Here is a 20,659-nt window from a genome sequence, read left to right on the forward strand (position 1 = left end):
AAAAAAAGATTTTAAAAAAACCTACATCAAAAAGTTATGCTTAATGATGAAATGTTAAAATCTTTCCTTTTGGGATTAGGAAAAACGCTATGATACTTGCTTCCACTCCTATGGATCATTGCACTGGAGGTCCTGACTAGCACAATAATGGAAAAAGAAGAATAAATAAGAGCTATAAGGTTTGGAAAGAGAAACAAAGCTGTCATTTTTGTTGAAGATATTTTAAACATAGACAATTCAAAAGAAATGACAGGTAAGTTATTAATATTAATAACAGTTTGACATGGTTGATGGATACAAAACCAATACACAAAAATCAATTGTATTATTATATTCCATCAATGAGAAGGTAGAAAATAAAATTTATGAAAAGATGCCATTTATAACAGCATCAAAAACATCAAGATCCTAAGAATAAATCTAGCAAAAGATACATGAGACTATGGGGAAAATTACAAATCTTTACTGACAGTCATTAAAGAAAGGAGAGATATCCTATGTTCATAGATGGGAAGATTTAGTATTGCAAAAATGTGAGTTCCCACATGGTTGTGATTTCAATCTAAATATAAAGAGGTTTTTTTTGTGGAGTATGACAAATCAATTTTAAAATTTATGTGGAAATACAAAGGGAAAAGAAGAACCAAGACATTCTTGAAGAAAAACAAGGGGGAGGAATTAGCCTTACTTTACATGTAGTAACTAAGACATTGTGGAAATGGCCCAAGGATAGACAAACAAAACAATAAAGCAGTAGAGGAATTAAGAAACAAATACCTGCATATAAGAGTTTGATGTTTGAGAGGTGGCAATGCAGAGTAGTGGGGAAAGGATGGCATTCAAAAGATGGCAATGGGACAATTGGATATCTAAGGAGAAGAAATGATAATGAATCCCCAACTCACACCATAAATCAAAAGCAACTCCAGGTGGATTATAGAGCTAAATGTGATTAGACAAAGCTACACAGCTTTCAGCAGAAAATCTAGGAGAAGATTTTCATGACTTTCGGCTAGTGAGTGGTTTCCTGTACAAGATGAAAAAAGTAAATCTCATATTGGAAAAGACTGCTACATTTGACTGCACTAAAATTAAGAACTTCAGTTTTTCACAAAATACCATATTGAGAATGAAAAGACAAGTCGCAGCATGGTAAAAATACCATTATAGGCGAAGCACCTATAACTCCAATATGTAAAGAACATCTACATATCCAGTTTAAAAGGACAGAAAAACAAATACAAAATGGGCAAAAAATATTTCAAAAATGAAGAAGCAGACATTTCACAAAGAATAAATCCAAATGGCCAATAAGCATGTGGGAAAGTGCTCGATATCCTTACTAATCAAGAAAATGAAAATTAAAAATCACAGTAGATATCACTGCATAAAAATCACAGTAGATACCACAGTAGATATCACAGTAGATAATCACAGTAGATGAAAGAGTAAAAGGGCTGTTAAAATCAAATGTTTGGGGACAACCACCAAGATGGTGGCAGAGTAAGGAGCTCCTTTAGTCAGCTAATGCTGCAGGGCAGTTAGTAATCACCCAGAGCTTTCTAAAGCACCTGTATGGGACTACAGGAGACCAGAAGAGCATCCTGCAACATCCTTGAAAGAATGGAAGGAAGAGACTGCCCAACTGTAGAGAAGATTCGTGAGTAGAGCACTCCACACCCCAGAGACCAGTGCTCATCCTCCACTGGTGTAAGAAGCCACCTTGGGAGTTACTCCAGGACTGGCATTGGAAGCTCTATTTCCTAAAAATGGAGAGGAAGAGACAGTTGGGCACCAACTTCAGTTACTGATTAGTAAATTCAGTGGACTAAAGTATAATCCTAAGAACAGCTAAAGTTTGAAGCTGTCCAAGTCAGAAAGAGGCCAGTAGCTGCCGTTTTAACTCTGCCCCCTGCACAAGAAGTGGGATGGACTGAAAATCACAGTGCTGGTAGGAACCAGTGTCTTTCCATCCAGATCAGATTGCAACTTTAGCATAAGCTCCAGCCCCACCTCCAGCAGGGAGGAAGCTGGGGGACCTGCACCAACCTCTCTGGGAAAATACAGGCCACGCTGTGGAGGCTAGTGATCATCCTACTCTGACAGCACAAGCCTCCTCAGGAGCTATTCTGTGGCTGGAATTGGAGGCTCCATTTCCCAAAGACAGGGGTGTAAGAGATGGTTGGCCACCGATTTCAGCTACTGATTAGTAAATTTGGCTGGCTAAAGTATTACCCTCAGAACAGCTAAAGTTTGAAACTGTCCAAGTAAGAAAGAGGTTAGTAGCTGCCATTTTAACTCTGCCTTCAGCATGAGGGTAAATAGGTTGATGGAAAATCACCAAAAATATCTACATGACTGTATGGATCAACTTCTTTCACCCAGATTGGCCTGCAGCATTAGCCTAGGCTTCAGCCCCACCTCTGGCAGGGAGAAATCTGGTGGGCCCTGCACCAGCCTATCCAGGTAACTGCAAATACATTTGGCTGGGCAGAGTTGGAAGTCTACTAGGGCAACTGCAGTCATTTTGGACCCACACCAAGAAAGAAAGAGACATGAAAACTTCATCAGTCTCTCTGGGAAACTATTGTATGACTAGTCTAGGCCTGCATGACTTGGATTATTATACAAGGCTGTGGCTCTGTCCCTACCCTGGCAAAGGAGAAAGGTGGGAGAAGTTTCATCAGTCCTTGGGTCAATGATAGCAGCTTGAGTCTCCACAGCTTACAGTACCAACTACACCCTTGGCTCCTACTATGCAAACAGCAAGGGAGAAAGCAAGAAAGCTGTAAACTACAGAGAGAAACTGCACCCAGAATAAATACATCTAGTAAGCCAGATGCCAAGGCACCAACAAAAAACTACAATCCACGCCAAAAAACAGGAAGATATGGCCCAGTTAAAGTAAAAAGATAAGCCTCCAGATGACATAAAGGAGTTGAGACAACTAATCATAGATGTTCAAACAAATCTCCTTAATAAATTCAATGAGATGGCTAAAGAGATTAAGGATATTAAGAAGACACTGGATGAGCACAAAGAAGAATTTGAAAGCATACATAGAAAAATAGCAGATCTTGTGGGAATGAAAGATGTAATAAATGAAATAAAAAATCCACTGTAATCTAGGAAGTAGATATGGTTCAAGCAATTGGGCTCCCGTCTACCATATAGAAGGCCCTGGGTTTGATTCCCAGGGTGTTCTTGTGAAGGCAAACTGGCCCATGCCCATGGAGAGCTGATGGCCTGCACCCATGGAGAGCTGGCATAGTAAGATGATGCAACAAAATGGAGACAAGCAGACACAGAAGAACACAAAGCAAACAGACACAGAGATCAGACAGCAAGCACGTGGCAAGGGGGGGGGGGATAAATAAATAAAAATAAACAAAAAAATACACTGGAATCATATAATAGCAAATTTGAGGAGGCAGAAGAAAGGATTTGTGAGCTTGAAGAAATGACCTGTGAAAGTGAACATACAAAAGAACAGATGAAGAAAAGAATGGAAAAAATGGAACAAGATCTCAGGGAACTAAATGACAGCAAGAGACATGCTAATACACATGGCATGGGTGTCCCAGAAGGAGAAGAGAAGGGAAAAGGGACAGAAGGAATATTTGAAGAAATAATGGTAGAAAAGTTCCCAATCCTATTGAAGGACATAGATAAATGTGTTCAGGAACACAATGTACTCCCATCTGAATAAATCCAAATAGACCAACTCTGAGACACATATAAATCAGAATATCAAATGCCAAAGACAAAGAGAGTATTCTGAGAGCAGCAAGAGAAAAGCAATGCATAACATATAAGGCATATCCAATAAGATTAAGTGCTGATTTCTCATCAGAAGCCATGGAGGCAAGAAAACAGTGATATGATTTTTTAAGATACTGCAAGAGAAACAATTCCAGTCAAGAATCTTATATCTGGCAAGATTGTCTTTTTAAAATAAGAGTGAGTTTATAATATTCACAGATAAACAGAAACTGAGAGTGTTTGTAACCAAGAGGCCAGTTTTCCAGGAAATACTGAAGGATATGCTACCATCTGAAAAGAAAAAAACAGGAGAGAGAGGCTTGGAAGAGAGTATAGAAATGAAGGTTACATTATTAAAAGTAACTGAAAGTGTCAAAAGAGTGGTGAAAATAAAATATGACAGTTAAAACCCAAATATTTAGGAATAAATTTAACCAATGAGGTAAAGCACTTGTATTTAGAAAAGTACAACTCGTTATTAAAAGAAATCAAAAAAGACCTAAATAATTGAAAGAACATTTCATGCTCATGGATTGGAAGACTAAATATCATTAAGATGTCAATTCTTAAGAATAAAAATTTTAAAATTTAAAAAAAGATGTTCTACTCAAATTTGATATACAGATTCAATGCAATCCTGATAAAAATTCCACCAGCATTTTTTAAATAAATGGAAAACATAACCCCCATACATGCCAAGAAATTATACAAGTAAATTAAAGATGATAAAGGACTCAGTAAACCTGGAAATCTCCACCATCAGCAAGCAGATCATCACTAAGAGAAGGCTTTAATCTTAATATTATTGTTGTTGTTCCATATCTGTTTCCCTTTATAGACTCTAAGCAACTTGCAGATCGGCATGTAGCTTGCTATTCATCTTTCATATATTCCAGGACTGAACCGCATGCTTAGGTTGTTGAATAAATTAATGAATGAGTTATGCCAGTGTCTCAATAAATTAATAAATAAAAAGAAAAGGCTTTAACATGTTAGGAGTTAAGACTGACTGATCTGATGCTTGAATCAATCCTACTAAGTACTGTCTCTCCATGCCTAAGTGAGAATCATAATATCAATCTGCTCTAACATGACAGGTGACCCCTGCAACTGTCAGTCCTGGGAGAAAGACTCACTATCCCACTGGCAGAGACAGTTTGGCTCACAGATGGTGAGAACTATATCTGATCATATACTCAGTAGTTAGGCAGGCTCTGGACACAGATCTGTAGCCTTTTGAGAGAGAGCCAAGAGAGGCAGCAGAAGTGAAGAATTTTCCATGGACTGTCACATTAAGATTTTCTTTCTCAGTAAACTGGCATATTACCTCCAAGACTTCAAATATTTAGGATTTGGGACCAGAGAACATCTTCCCTTCAGTTATGAGCAAGTATCAGATTGCCTAAGGATTGGCAATATTTAGGTTTTCAAAATACACTCATTCTGTATTATATGGAAGTTTTAAGTATTCAAGGAGTGCCATGTATGCAAACTACTCTCAAAAAAAAAAAAGATTAGATAGACAGGCAGACAGAAAGATATAACATGACAAAATGTTAAAAGCTGTAAATCTGTGTATCTGAGTAGGGGTAGATTGGAGTTTTCTGTAGTGGTTTTGTATTGTTTTGCAACTGCCCTGTAAAGTTTTAAATTATTTCAAAATTAAAAGTAAAAAAAATAAAAATAAATAAATAATAAAACATAAAATTTATTTGGAAGGGTAAGGGATCTTGAACAGCCAGAAACATCTTAAAAATGAAAAGCAAAGTTGGAGGACTCTCACTTCCAGACTTGAAATCATATTACCTAGCTACAGTGGTAAAAGCAGCATGGTACTTGCATAAATTCAGACAAATAGACCAATGGAACAGAACCGATAGTTCAAAAACAGACCCTAACATCTATGGTCCAGTGATTTTTGACTAGGCTGTCCAACCAACCTAGCTCAGGCAGAACAGTTCATTCAACAAATGGTGCTAAGAGAACTGGATATCCATAACCAAAAGAAAGAAAGAGGACCCCTAACTCATACCTTACACAAAAATTAACTCAAAATAGATCAAAAACCTAAATATAAAAACAGGAATCATAAAGAAGGAAATGTAGGAAAATATCTTCAAACCTGGTGGTAGGTGGTGGATTCTTAAAGGAGATAAGAGGAGGCCTGAGATGGACTACTGAAGTTTAAGGTATGTAGAAGTTTTAATCAACTTGACTGTAAAAGTGTGGAAATGTGTAGAGTTGAGAGTAACACATTATAGTGAGTAACAGCTGATTTATAAGTGGGAATGTGGCTGAAAAGAGTAGTCTAGGGGTGTAAATGCCAATTAACAGAAAGGTGTAGAGTAATCTAGGGACTGAATACCACAGTAAACCCAGAGGTGGATGAGAATTGTGGTTGATGGTACAGGTGCAAGAGTGTCCTTTGTGAGCTAGAGCAGATGTACATCACTATTGCCTGGGAAAAAGAGACTGGAATGACCTGTGGACTGTGGTTAACAGTAACAATGTAATAGCCATGCATCTATGCCAAAGATGTACTGTGTTGATAATGGAGGAGTATGAAATAAGTGTGCCAGATATATTCTATGGACCTGGTAATAATCTGATATTATCTCATAATCTGTAACAAATGTTCCCCCACAGTGTGGTGTGTTGATGGAGGGGTGTTGTATGGGAATTCTGCATATGTGCATGACTGTTTTGTAAGTTTACAACTTCCGTCACAAAAATATATAGGGTAGGTTAGGGGAAAATACACCAAATAAGGTCTATAGTTAGTAGTAAAATTTTGACAATATTCTTTCATAATTTGTAACAAATGTCTCATAGCAACGCAAGGTGTTTCTGGTGGGTTGATGTATGGGATTCCTGTATAATGTTATGCATGTTTGTTTTGTAAGTTCACAACTTCTACTATACACTTATTGTTTATATATGCTCATGTATGCATGATATAAAATAAATAAATAATAATAATAATAGGGTGGGTTGTGGTGAAATACACCAAGTGTAAAATACTTTGGTTAGCAGTAATATTTTGAGGATGCTCTTTAATCATTTAGTTAAAAATTTTTCACAAGCAACGCAGGGTATTAGTGGTAGGGTGAAGTATGAGAGCCCTGTAAGATGATATGTATGTTTGTTTTGTAAGTTCACAATTATTACTATATACTTATTATATGTTTATTTATAGGATATACATCAATAAATTTTTTTATTAAAAAAGAATAAAATGTTGGCCATAATATGATGGGAGTGAAAAGTGGTGCAATCACTTTGGAATATAGTTTGGCACTAAATACATATTCCCTATGATCTAGAAATTTAACTGCTGGGTTCACTAGACAAAAGAAACCCATGCACATTTACAGCAAGATGTATGTAAAAGAATGTTATGCATCATGGTTTTAATAATCAAAAAAAGGTAATCCAATTGTGCACCAACATTATAGTAGATTCATAAATGTGGTATATTACAATATTGAAAAACAAAAGAGGAATGGACATAAACACACATTATTAAAAGCTATACATAACAAAATGAATGAATCCTACAAACAAGTGGACACAAAATTTTATATATATTTACATATGCTATTTGTATAAAGAAAATGCTAGAGATGTCCACTTGGTGTAAAATTTCATAGCAGATCAAGAAGATGATTTCTTGAAAGTGAGGATAATTGTCTCTCCAGGAGGGAGGAAGGGAGTTGTGACACAGAAAGAAACAAAGGAAGCTGAATGCTGCCAATGTTCTATTTCTTGACCTGGGTGGTGAAAACTGGGTGTTTGCTTTATAATTTTCATCATATTATACATCTATTTTATATACTTTTTTATTAAAGAAAACTATTTATTTTTTATTTTTTTTATTTGTTTTCTCCCCACCCCTCTCCACCCCACTCCAGTCGTCTGTTCTCTGTGTCTATTTGCTGCGTCTTCTTTGTCCGCTTCTGTTGTCAATGGCACGGGAATCTCTGTCTCTTTTTGTTGCGTCATCTTGTGTCAGCTCTCCGTGTGTGCGGCGCCATTCCTAGGCAGGCTGCACTTTCTTTCGCGCTGGGCAGCTCTCCTTATGGGGCGCACTTCCTTGCACATGGGGTTCTCCTACGCGGGGGACACCCCTGTGTGGCACGGCACTCCTTGCGCGCATCAGCACTGCACATGGGCCAGCTCCACATGGGTCAAGGAGGCCCGGGATTTGAACTGCAGACCTCCCATGTGGTAGACAGACACCCTAACCACTGGGCCAAGTCCGCTTCCCTCTATTTTATATACTTTTATGTGTGTATTATTTCGCAATTTTATATAGATTAAAGAGGAAAAGAGAAGAAAATCACAAGAACCAATGCTCTCCAAGATCCCTTCCATCACCGAGACTTTGTTTTGTTTTGTTTACTTTTGGACTCCAAACCAAAAAGAGGTCACCAGGGTCTCCTCAGGGTCCTTTCTAATGTCCCACTGAGAGAAAACCACCTTAGCTCAGCCAGATGCCAGAGGTTCAAATGCCTTCTGCACTGCCGACCTGGTTGCTGAAGTCAACACTGAACATAGGCAGAACATCACAGAGGCCAGTGAAGTCAGCAGGCAATACCTGGTCAACTGGTTGTCACAGATGGAGGTACACCAGGGCACCTCACCAGTTCCAAGAGAAGGAGGATGATCTGCTCTCAAAACCAAGACTGGTGTGAACACAGGTAGGGAATCAACTTTTTCCACAACCTTATCTTTCTGGCCTTCATCCAGCGGACGTAAACAGTTGCTCTGCAAGACACCACCTCATGATTTCCCTGCAGTAGATTCCCATGTGTATGTTCATAGGAGGGCAGCACTCCCTCTCCATTCTGTGTCAAACAGCTTTGTGCCCAGTAAGTATGGGAAAAGGGAGTTCATGTCTGTCAGAAGAACAGGCTTTCTAGAGTCAACAGGTAAAGACACCTACCAAACACTCCCAACAAAAAGACACCATTGTAAGTCCCAAATCCCCAAGAAAAGCTGATAATTCCTGAGAAACACCTCATGACTTAATGCCCCTTCAGCTCTGGAGGGAGAAGATAAGGAATTCAGTCTTTAGGCACAAGGGTGTGTGAATCCTTTCTGGGAGTTCTATAGACCAGAGACCAGAAGCTCTTACCAGACACTAATATTAGATCAATACCTTTTATGAAAGAAAAAAAAAAAAAGTAACTTCTCAGTAACCAGAGACTTGTGCTTCCCATACTCCAGAGACTGAGTACATAGAAATTAATGTAGAGAGACCCTTCAGAAATAAACCAAGCTGGTCAAAGCAGGAGGTATAAAACCTTCAACTCCTCCAAGGGCAGATAGATACTACCTTTTTTAACTAGAGTTTAGCAAAATGCAAATGAGGTGTTTGCCAAAAACTTGGGCCCTGGCTGCAGTCCTCCCATCCTTCAGAAAGTAGAATTCCCTAGTGACATTGACTATTGATTCAATCAACAATTATTGGGAAAATGATATGAGTTAGGTACTTGGTTAAGAATTGGTGTAACAGGGAAGCAGACTTGGCCCAATGGATAGGGCATCCACCTACCACATGGGAGGTCCAAGGTTCAAACCCCAGGCCTCCTTGACCTGTGTGGAGCTGGCCCATGTGTAGTGCTGATGTACGCAAGGATTGCCATGCCATGCAGGGGTGTTCCCCGCGTAAGGGGAGCCCCAAGTGCAAGGAGTGCGCCATGTAAGGAGAGCTGCCCAGCGCAAAAGAAAGTGCAGCCTGCCCAAGAATGGCACCACACACAGAGAGCTGACACAACAAGATGACACAACAAAAATGCTGCTGATAAGGATAGAAGCAGTCACAGAAGAACACACAGCAAATGGACACAGAGAGCAGACTGTTGGGGGGGGAAGGGGAAAGAAATAAAAAAATAAATAAATCTTTAAAAAAAAAAGAAAAGAGAATTGGGTAACAGTCTTGAATAGATCCATGGATGACCCTTGAGAGGACAGCCTGCACAAATACCAGTTATTAAAATAGTAAGAGGGAAGTAGATGTGACTCAAGTGATTGAGCTCCTGCCTACCACATGGGAGGTCCTGGATTCATTTTCCAGAGCTTCCTAAAGAAGACGAGCAAGATAGCAAGTTGGTGCTCATGCAGCAACTTGAGACAACAAGTTAATGCTATTGAGGCATCAAGGAGGATTCTAAAATCCCAGTATTGAAAGCTAGGACTCAAGACCTTCATGGAAAGGAAGTTTATTACAGCCAACTGGGCCCAGCGGACTTGAGGCCAAAAACCAGTCCTGAGCCCTGAACCAGTCTTTTAGGTTGCTTTTATACAGAGAACATGGGAGGGATGGGGTTAAGAAATATTTGGCGTGAAAAGTTTAAGTTTTGGTTTCTAGGGGCTTGGGAGCTGTAGCAGTTTGACATAGTTATGAATTCCAAAAATATATATTGGATTGTTTGTAAACTGATCTGTACCTGGGCACGTTTAAGTTATGATGAGGACTTGGATTGGGCCCAAGGGGTGGGGACTCACAGATAAAAGGCATGGCAAAGGACAGAGTTGAGGGTTTTTGATGTTGGAGTTTGATGCTGAAGCCTTAAGCTGGACCCCAGGAAATAAGCCCACAGAGGAAAGACAAGCAAGACCCTGGAAGAAAGGAACCCAGGAACCCTGAACCCTCGCAGATGTCGGCAGCCATCTTGCTCCAACACATGAAAATAGATTTTGGTGAGGGAAGTAACTTATGCTTTATGTCCTGGTATCTGTAAGCTCCTACCCCAAATAAATACACTTTATAAAAACCAACCAATTTCTGGTATTTTGCATCAGCACCCCTTTGGCTGACTAATACAGAATTTGGTACGAGGAGTGGGGAAGTGCTTTTGCAATTGCTGAAATGCTGGAATGGTTTTATAAAGGGATAAATGGTATTTTTTGGAGGAATTGTGAGATGCTTGATGGAAAAGGTCTAGATCACTTTGAAGAGACTGTTGATAGCAATATGGATCCTAAAGAGATTTTTTATGATGCCTTAGAAGTAAATGATGAAACTATTATTGGAAACTAAAGGAATGGCAATCCATGTTTTAAAGTTGCAGACAACTTATCAAAATTAACTCCTGGTGTTTTATGCGAGGCAGAATTTGAAAATGGTGAGCCTGGGCATTTGACTGAAGAATTTTCCAAAGTAAACTCAGAGAATGCAGACTGGCTTCTGCTTGCCACTTATTACAAAATGCTAGATGAGTGAGATAAGCTGAGAACTGAATTGTTGGGCACAAAGAAAACAGAAACTGATTCTGAAAATTCAGGGCCTCTGGAAATCAGGCTCCCAGATGAAAGTGTCCCACTGAAGGACTTAACTAAACTTGGAATTTGTAAATCAGGATTGAAGATGCAGTTATCTCAGAAAGACTTGTGGATAGTCTTACTGTCTGAAGGCTTAGATCCTTGATAATTGCTTGCTAAACCAACAAGGTTTTTGAGAGAACTATATGAACAAAACCACTGCCAGCTTAGACTAAAAGGGACATGGAAAAGAGAGATTGAAGGAGAAACAGCTTTAAGAGGAAAACCATGAAAACAGTGATCTGGAATTAAGACATCACCTTCAGCCAAGAGAGAAACCCCACCCAGGTATACAGAGAGGGTGAGTTTGCACCAGCAGTTGAAGAAGGTGGATGTTCCCACTCAATGTTCTGGGAAAGTTTTGCCACCCCAGGGTACAGAGAGGGTGGAGCAAATTCCCCAAGGATTATAGCGATTAAGGTCAGCACCCCACAGGTCTGAGAGGTGTAGACTGTCCTCCCTTGATTAAGGAAGGCTAGGTGGTCAATTCATTGCTCTGAGTGGGTTGAGCCTGTTTGCCAAAGGTTAGGGGGAATGTTGTCTTCACATCACTGTACTAGGGGTGTTAAGACTCTAACCCAAAGATTGGGTAAGATGTGGCAATCACCCCAATGCTCTTGGAGGGTGAGGTCTGGAGCTTGGTTGACTCTCAGATGCTTGATGAGGGTAGATCCAAGAAAATAGTCATTGGGCAAGCATGTGGAAAGGGTGAGTTCCCATAAGGCACCAAAGAGAAGAAACCATCATCTTAAGAATGACTCTCAGACTGAAATCAAATGGAGGATGCCCTGCAGGTTTACTGAACTGTAGAGGACCCATGACTCATGTTTGCCTCCCAATTTCTCCTTATTGTAATGAAAATGCTTATCCTTTGTCTCACCATTTGTGTATTGGAAACAGAAAAATTGTAAGTTTCAGAGTTCTATAGCAGACAGGACCTTGCCCCAAGATGAACTGTATTTCTTTAAATTGATTGTGATATGATTTAGTACTTGCACTGTTACTGATTTACGTGTGTGTGGGTTTTTTTTAATATTGTAATGTCTTTTTGGAATTCAGAGGGTGAAGTGTAGCAGTTTGACATAGTTATGAACTCCAAAAATAGATATTGGATTATGTTTGTAAACTGATCTGAACCTGGGCATAATTAAGATATGATGAGAACTTTGATTAGGCCATGTCTTTAGGACCCCACCACCAAGGGGTGGGGACTCACAGATAAAAGGTATGGCAAAGGACAGAGTTGAGGGTTTTTGATATTGGAGTTTTGATGTTGGAGTTTGATGCTGAAGCCTTAAGCTGGAGCCCCAGGAAGTCAGCACACAGGAGAAAGAGAAGCAATACCCTGGAAGGGAGGAACCCATGAAGCCTGAACCCTTGCAGATGTTGGCAGCCATTTTGCTCCAACACATGAAAATAGACTTTGGTGAGGGAAGTAACTTATGCTTTATGGCCTGGTATCTGTAAGCTCCTACCCCAAATAAATACCCTTTATAAAAACCAACCAATTTCTGGTATTTTGCATCAGCACCCCTTTGGCTGAATAATACAGGGGCTTTCCAGGAACTAGGCAAGCTTGAAAACACACACAGCCCATATCATTCTTGAATACACATGCAGTCCATATCATTCCCACTTGATGCCTGTTTAGATTAGTTAAGCTTTGGCATCACTCTTGTTGGAGTCATGAGGTGGGCAGCTGTCTGTGTACTTAGTGCATTACTTATCAATGTGTGTACCCTAGCTATTAAGGGGAGGAAGCAGGGAAGTATGATGAGAGCATGGGCAGAGTTCTAGCTGCTCACTGCTTTGACTATTTATTTTTTTCATCAATTTCCCAGGAAGGCCCAATGATAAAGTCCTTGGGGAATATCCAGGGCTTCTCCTGGCTTCTAGAAGAAGTCTTTTACTGAGTGGCAGAATTTTGGGGACAGTCTTCCAGTAGCCATCTTGGGGGTTATTGATGTCTGCATGGATTTCTTGCAAGTTTCCTGATCTGTCTGTTGATTCCCTATCTTACTAGCCTGTTTCATTCCCCCCTCAGAGAGTTTACACCTTTAATCTTAAAGGGGTGCTGAAGGGAGATGATCTTTTTTTTTTCTTTAGCTACTTCCTACTGGTTAGGGTCAGGAGGCCCTACCTGACAAGGTGTAAAACTCTTTTGCTATTCTATCTTGGTTGGAGGAAGATGGATCTGGCATCCTGGGTGAAGTTGGATACAGTTCCCATATGGCTAACAAGACGTTGATTCTGGAAGAAGTAAACTTAATAAGAATTTTGAGAATAGATGGTTTCACTAAGCATACTGGACCACAGAATTAGAAAAGGTCAGGTGCTTGCAAAGCCTGCATTTTCCCAAAGGTGATGGGAAACAGTATTTTTCCTTGAGTTATTTTATGCTGTTGTTTAACTTTAGAAATTTTAATTGACAACAGAGTTAGGTATAAATTGCCAAGCATTTCCCTTTTCAGTTAAGTTATAGATGAAAACAGATAAGGTTTATTTTTAATGGGATGTTTGGTTCGTACTCCCCCTAGCAATAGGCGTTTGGGATAGGGTTAGAGAAACAGCTGACTTTGACATAGGCACTATTGAGCTTTGCCTCTTGAAGAGGTTATTTCAAGCTGTCCAATGACGGGTATTCATGCATTCCATCAGGTGCTTCTTTTGGTGAACTTATACTCTCTTGGGCAGCTGGCTTCAATCAGGATTAGTGCACCTAGCTGGACATTCCTTTAACTTAATAGCTGTGGGAGTGATCAGAACTACAGAGTAAAGTTCTTTACATTTTTGGCTTTAATTGAGTAACTCCTGGTAATTTTTTTGACTGTTTTTACCAGGCTTTGTCTTTTGAAAACTCATTTGGCTAAGTTGGTTAAGAGTCTCAAGGCAGGAGTGGAAGGGACCTCTCAGGATCTGACTTTGGGCCTTCTAACAGTAGTAGGGTGGCTTGGATGAGTTTGACACACCCTTACTTGCACCTCTGGGGTCTCTAGTAATTGAGCCTGGTATTTAATTAACCAGCTACCTGTAAGCCACTGATGGCCCCTGGCCTCAAGCATGTTCTTCACTTGGCATGGGGTGAAGACTGTGAGATATTGCTCCCAAGTTAATTTGGTGACTTTTTCTATTAAAAGGACTGTTGGCCCCACAACTTTCAGGCAAGGTGGCCATTTCTTATCTTATAGACATGTTCATTAACTACTCAGAAGATGAAGTTTACCAGGACTTTTAATATGTTCAGTGTCCTTCTGCATATGATCTAATAGGAATATCACCATAATTACTAGAAGATTGATAGAATAGGATACAGGTACAGAACTTAATAGTAATTAACGTACTTCTCAATGCGTAAGTTTCTTTTTGGGCGTCTATTAATAGATTTACATTTCAGATTTGCAATACCTTACATGTTATCTCTTCATGGAAGCAGGTTATAAAGCCAATTGTGTTTAAGTTCTACTCACAGCACTCTGGTATTCATTACTCCACTTGGTATGTTTTTCACAGAAGCTGCAGCCCCATTGACCCTACAGGGAAGCTAGGAAAGTAGTTTTCAGTATTCCACTGGCACAGCATCCTTTGGCACTATGAAACAGTGTCAGTTTGGAGGCAATATCCATTTAGCTGTATTGAACCATCATTGGATGCTGCAGGAGTTTGAATCTGCAACATAGTCTCTATCAGCTTCAGGAGCACAACCAGAGATGTAGTAGGTACTTTTATTGTTTTAGGGGTCAGTGACCAACCTAACCAATAACTTAAATGGAGAGGCAATCTGCAGTGTATTGAAGACCTGATTTAAATGCACGAGAGTTTGACAATGCCGAAGTTTATATCTTGATTTTTATATATACCTTTTAAACACTTTCAATGCAATGCACAACATATTAAATGAACATTTTAGTATTTTGCTTCTTATTTTAGCAGTAAAGGAAAAACTTTTTTTTAATGAAAACTAGAAAATTTCAACGGAACTAAGGTGATTTTTTCATTACCACCACTTGAATATGCACATTGAGGAGACTTTTAGACAGGTTTTATTGCTATGAATTTATTTTTTGCTGTTAACATTAATTTAGGTTTCTGGTTAATAATGGCTTCTTAGAACTAGCCATTTAAATGCTTTAGTTTAGAAGATGGTTTTACAAACTCTATAATTGACACAACCACATAGACTGGCTAATTTACCTTAGATTACAATTAGCAACCAAAGGAATTTACTTTATGCATTTAAGAGAGGGAAGATTTACATTTTCCTTTTTAGCTTAATTTCATTAAACATGAACTTACAAGGACAAATTGATTTTTAATTATTTCTGCTTAGAAGAGATTTAATCTGTTACACCTGGCCTCTCCCTCAGAGGTCTTGCAAAGAGAGGGCCCTGGGGGCTGGGTAGGTCAAAAAGCTCAGGAAAATCCTTTTCGTTTCCTCAATATTTGCTATATTTTTTAGATTTCTGTATGAACAATTTGAAAAATGCTCTTTACTAATTATTTGTCAATTTGATATTATCATCCCGATGTATGAAGATATATACTAAGCAAATAATTTGACATGGAAATACAACTTAAAGTTACTTAAAACTTTCATTTTTTACAAAACAAGTTTAACAGTAAAACAACATTTGAAAGAGCTCCTTGAAGGCTTTCCTTTGCAGGCTTCCCCAGACTAGGGGTTCTAGGTTTCCCCTTTGTGGTTTCATATAAAGGGAGGTAAAACGGTTTGCTGAGGTCCAGGAGCCCAAGGCTTGGTGTTTCCATGAGGGCTCACTTGAGAGTGTTGAAGGCTTTCCTTTAATCTGCACTGTGGCCATGCAGCTTTGCACAAGAATTTTGCTTCTTAATTAATGGCTTATAATCAAATTGTGCCCCAATGCTTTCATGCAGTTTTCTTTTGCTTTAGAACCTTATAGTTTACTTTGATTTTAGCAGACTTTTGGATGAGCAAAACTAATTATATGTATACTCACTGAGGTATTAAAGCCTCAGGGACTAGTAGGACAGGAGACAGGGATGTCTTAAGCTTGTTTTCTCTTGAGCCATAGGGGCAGAGGCTGTTAGGCTAAATTTACCCAAAATAATTTTAGTTATTCTTCTTCTGCTGTTTCATAATATAAAGGCATCTATAAATGATCTTAACTCTGAAATAACCATAAGCAAAGGCAAGGGGTGAGGTCAGATTTGAAATGACCTTAAATGAAGGTAAGGTCAGTTTAGAATTTAGTTACAGTTTCTACTAAGTTTTTACTTTAAGGTGAATTGGGTAATTTTATTAAGTAAGCCACAAGAATTTTATCAATAACAACTTTGTGAAGTTTCTCTGCTTTTTCAGCAATTAAATAAATTCTACTTGTGATTTAAGCATTAAATCTACTAGCAAGACAATATTGACATTTAAAGATTCATTTTTAAATTACCTTTCACCATTATCCAATTTCTAACAGGTGAACCCCAAATCTGATTTCCTAGGCATAAACAAACTGACAAAGTTAAATGCAGATTTCAACATTGAACACAGTGTTAAGCACAGATTAAAACAGAAGAGAGAATTGTATACCTTTAGCAATTTTAGAAACTCTTTCATTTTAATTGATGGCATATGAGCTTTCTTTATCTTGACACTATTCACACCTTTTATAGGCACAACTGAATTTAAACTGAAAAGTTTGAGGTATATTTCCTTATTTTTTAAAGGAGACAAAACATGAGGTTTCTGGGCCTCAGATTTATCTGTCCACTTTTCTTATACTGGTTTAACTGGAATTCAGTGTTTTATATAGAGGCTGTTTTTGGCTATACTGTGGCCACATGGACCAGCAGTAGGCAGAATTTCCTGATTCCTGAAAAGAGATTCCTATGGGGAGTTTGCTGGTATGCTAGAGGCTGTGCCCATTACTTTAGGAAGAATGAAGAAACACTTTTTAAGTCAACTGATCTGGCATTCCAGAGTCCTAGTCTGACTAAAGTTCACCACTCTACAAAATTTAATATTACAATCTAGGGGTATGAAAATATACACTGAACAAACAGACAAACACAAAAGAGTTAAAATCCAACAACAGAAACATAAAGTTTGCTAATTTGATTCATAATTTTTATTCTTTGGTATGGTTGTTTCTGAGGTTTCCATAATTTCACATTTTTTATTTTTATTGCTTTTAAGATCTTTGACCAGGGCTAAAGGGGACTCACACAGCATTAACTCACAACTTCTTGGTTTCTTTATTTTTCTATAATTCAAAGAAGATTTGAACATATGGGACCTTTTGTCTATTTTTTTTTTATTTTTTTATTTTTTGCTATTTACAAAACATGTTTAATTGCAATATAGTATTAAAATTCAAAAACCTATTTCTGGCCCAATTTTTCTGTCATCTAATCTATATCTAGACCAAGCTTCATTACAAAAATTAATTAATTTATTCTTCTATAACAAAGATGCCCCAAATTTAGACCAATTTTTCAGGATGCACCCTAGTGGGGAGTATTGGGGCACCAATGCCTCATTCTCCATGGCAGTGGTGAGAGAGAGAGAGAACAGCCAAAACAAAGGCACAAAAAGGCAATAGGCTTCCCCTTAAAGGGAGCGAGGGAGTGGGACTCTAACCCACAAAACCTTTCCCACTGCTGCCACACTTTCACTACCTTAGTGAAGGTAAACCCAATAGTAACTCATGGTGTTACTATTTTTATTAAATGTTTTTAAAACATTCCAAAGCATTCTTACACAAACCTGTAAAGAGAAATTCAGTGGCAAGAAGTAGGAAGGTGAAAACATGGGTAAAGCTTTTCAGTATGCAACCTAGCAGGGTCCTACTTTGTGTTGCCCATGTTCCTGTCCTGTGCCAGTCCTGTGCAACACACATTCAGCCTTTCCCTTTGTCCATCTCTGGCCACTCCTACATGGGGACCTAGAGTGCCTCTTAGCATGGCAGGACGGTATAAACCCCCCTCTCAGATGAAGGGCCCTTAACAGAGCTCCTCCACTGCCTTTCATCATATAAGGTCACCACGGAACCACGGATTAGGACTCCTCTCTCACCCCGCAAGGGTTCTTTGCATCTCACACATTCTCACTTCCCAGTCACATGCACACAACCACCCTCCTGCCCTTTCTTTCTCAGACCTGGAGAAGATGGTTTCCTCTCCTCTTGGGAGTACTCGGGTCTTCCTGGGAGGTGATCAGGCTCCCCTTCTGACTTTCAGTGTCAGGCTTTCCCTATACCCCTGGGAGAATTACCCGTCTGACACGCAGAGTTCCTTTACTTCATTCCCAGGGTTTCCTCCAGATCTTTCAGTTCCCCTGGTTCCCCAGGAGGGCCTCAGTGGATCCCACTACCTTATACTGGACTAAGAGAGTCCAGGGGCACCTTGGGCAGGGGGTTTTCTGGGCCCTCCCAGTCTCCACAGGAGATTGAGAGGGGCAAATAATGTTACCATCTCTGACTTTCTCAGTGATCCCAGATGAGCCCCCAGAAATGTTGTGACATCAAGAAGGATTCTATGATTGCAGTATTGAAAGCCAGGACTCAAGACCTTCATGGGAAGGAAGTTTATTACAGCTCGCTGGGCCCAGCAGACTTGAGTCCAAAAACCAAGCTCTGAGCCCAAGCCAGTCTTATAGGTTGCTTTTACACAGAGATCATGGGAGGGGTGGGGTTAAGAAATATTTGGCACAAAAAGTTTAAGTTTCTCAGGGCTTGGCGGCTTTCTGGGAACTAGGTAAGTTTGAATACACACACAGCCCATATCAATGCAACAAAGACACAAGGAGGAAAACACAAATGAGAGACACAACAAAGCAGGGAGCAGAGGTGGCTCAAGCGATTGGGTGCCTCCCTCCCACATGGGAAGTCCCAAGTTTGGTTCCAATGCCTCCAAAAAGAAGATGAGCATATAACAAACTGACATAGCAAGTGCAAAGAACGGGGGGGGGGGGGGGGGGGGGGGGATATATAAATAAATCTTTTTAAAAAAATACAGTAAGAAAAATCACATCTACAGGTTTTAGTGTAAAGTACAGGGGCACTACTATAGAAGGAGCAATTAAGTCAAAGAAAATGTCACTAAAGAAGTAACAAATATTGGATGATCCAGTAATGTTTGAGGATGGTATACAGGCCAGTTAATTCGATGGAAAGTTATAAACTTTTAGGAATCTGAACCTAACACCTTTAAATTCTCTGCCAAGTGCTATCAAAATTCCTATGGAGTACAAACAAAAGGGAAAAAAATTCCTATGGGCAGACTTCTCCCTCACAATGTCTATAAAAACACCAAAACCCAAAAACAATCCAACTGTTCTCAGTAGCAATGTTTGCTATTCCTGTTGTTGCTATTTTATTGAATTGACAAATAAATGAATTTGACAAGTGTATTTAAATAACAGTGGAGGCACATCTTTTCAAATGGTTAGGTTTTAAAGACTGTACATAAAGAGGAAATTTTCATATAGTCAAAAATATCCCTCAAAAATCCCTTTATCATCCATACATTATAGCATACATCATTTTTGAGTATATACAAATTTATACAATAATTCTTAGGCATAGTAAAGTATAAGAACCACTGAGCTAGACTAAAGAAGGAAAAAAAGGATGGGCACTCAAATAATTCCGACTATTATAATTATCAAATTCCTAACAGTGAATGGGAAATGACTAGAGAATTCTATAGTATTCCAGCTTGTCTGAATGGTTCATTCCTTTTGGTTTTAACCTTAGCTTTCCTAACCTTCTTTAACCTTACCATCTCTCCTTAATTATTTGTTATTGAGAGAATTAATACTTTGAGAATTTTATATTCCAAAGTTAGCATTAAGTTAAATAGTATATATGTCTCTGCTGAATATTTTCTTTATAAGTTCATGGTAAACAAGATAACAGAATCATCTCAACAATTTTTTTCATACTACATCCACTGAGATAAAGGTAGCATGGTGCTATGAGAGTACCATATCTGAAAAGACACTCCCATCCCCTGAAAGAAAAAAGTTAAAATAGTGGGGGAATTTAATATGACACCTAAATTTCCCCATTTGCTTGACTCACAGAATTATATCAACTTAGGAACTGAGGAGCATAGAAATCACCTAGTTTAACTCTCAGAGGGAGTAAAGAGGGTGGCATAGTGAAAGAGAAGTTGACAAGGAATATATACAATATTCTAGTCTGAGCTCTGCTATTGAGAAAGTCACTTTACTCTCTTATGGCCCAAATTTACCTACTTGTAAGTGGAGGCTTGAACTCTTTTTTAAAAAAATATGGTCCTATCTAACTTGGGCTTGAATGACCTTGGGCAAGTCATTCAATCTTTCTGTGCCTCAATTTTCTTATTTGTAAAATTATGATAATCGTTCCTACCTAAAGGATGTGGTAAAGGTTAAATGAGTGTGTGGATGTGTGTGTGTGTGTATTACTAGAACAATGTGTAGCACTTGGTAAGTACTCAGTAAAATTAGTGGCCATAATAATTATTATTGATGTTATTAGGCTGTGATTGATTCTTTCCTCCAATGATGAGATCCATCTCAAGAAAGCATGTCAGAAACCACATCATGGTAACTACA

The 20,659-nt window shown here is 38.9% G+C and overlaps 1 long non-coding RNA gene across 1 annotated transcript in view; it reads left to right on the forward strand.

Annotated features, from left to right (window-relative positions):
• Positions 1-8,403: 8,403 nt before the first annotated feature.
• Positions 8,404-20,659, forward strand: part of LOC131278980 (uncharacterized) — a 71,041-nt gene continuing 58,785 nt past the window's right edge. The window contains exon 1 of the long non-coding RNA XR_009186327.2: positions 8,404-8,462. This is a non-coding gene — a long non-coding RNA (uncharacterized lncRNA). The remainder of the gene's footprint in view (positions 8,463-20,659) is intronic.

Source organism: Dasypus novemcinctus, chromosome 6, assembly GCF_030445035.2.
Source record: "Dasypus novemcinctus isolate mDasNov1 chromosome 6, mDasNov1.1.hap2, whole genome shotgun sequence".
Taxonomy (NCBI): Eukaryota; Metazoa; Chordata; class Mammalia; order Cingulata; family Dasypodidae; genus Dasypus; species Dasypus novemcinctus.